Source organism: Apium graveolens, chromosome 6, assembly GCF_009905375.1.
Source record: "Apium graveolens cultivar Ventura chromosome 6, ASM990537v1, whole genome shotgun sequence".
NCBI lineage: Eukaryota > Viridiplantae > Streptophyta > Magnoliopsida > Apiales > Apiaceae > Apium > Apium graveolens.
The window spans coordinates 189,709,435-189,710,191 of NC_133652.1; the positions used below are offsets into that span (position 1 = coordinate 189,709,435).

At 42.7% G+C, this 757-nt stretch overlaps 1 non-coding gene across 1 annotated transcript; it reads right to left on the minus strand.

The window, feature by feature from the left end:
• On the minus strand, positions 1–107 carry LOC141669197 (small nucleolar RNA R71). Its single transcript, XR_012553488.1, has one exon. It is a non-coding gene; the product is annotated as a small nucleolar RNA R71 (small nucleolar RNA).
• Between the last annotated feature and the right edge of the window lie 650 nt (positions 108–757).

A 757-nucleotide genomic window follows, 5' to 3' on the forward strand; every position in this document is an offset into this window, starting at 1 on the left:
GCAATCAGAAATGTACTTACTCAATTTGCTTAGCAATCTGGAGAATATTTATGTGAAGCTTGGGATCGTTATAAGGAGATACTTAGAAAGTGTCCTTCTAATGGGATGCCTGACTTGATGATCATTAACTGTTTTTATAATGAATCGGGTTCCACTTCTAGACCCATGCTTGATGCAGTATAAGGAGGAGCCTTGTGGGCTAAAAGCTATGATGAAGCTTATGAATTGATTGAACTGATGGCTGCTAATGAATACCAGAATCGTACTCAGACACTATCTCAGGGCAAGGTAGCAGGAATTCTGGAGTTAGATGCAGCTACTGTTATAGCTGCTCAGCTTAAGGCTTTGACGATGAAGGTGGATTCATTGGCTAATTATGGAGTTTATCAGATCACTAGTGTTTGTGAGTTGTGTGCTGGTGCCCATGAGATGGAGCAGTGTGCTATCAAGACCTTGGAAAATCAAATTGGGCAAATTGCCAATGCCTTGCTGAAACTAAGGAGTAGGTTTAGGCAATTACATTGAGGTCGGGAAAGGTTGCAAATCCCGAAAAATCTCTAGTTTCGGATGAAGAAGCTGTAGCTGAAGAAGAAGTGCAGAAGGAAGCAGAAGTGGAACCAAGGAAGACTACCGTTGAACGCACTCCTCCTGAGGGTAATACATGGGAGAAGCAGATCTATCCTCCACCTCCCTTTCCTAAGAGGCTGCAGAAGAAAAAGCTGGATAAGCAGTTTGAGAAGTTTCTGGAGGTGTTCAA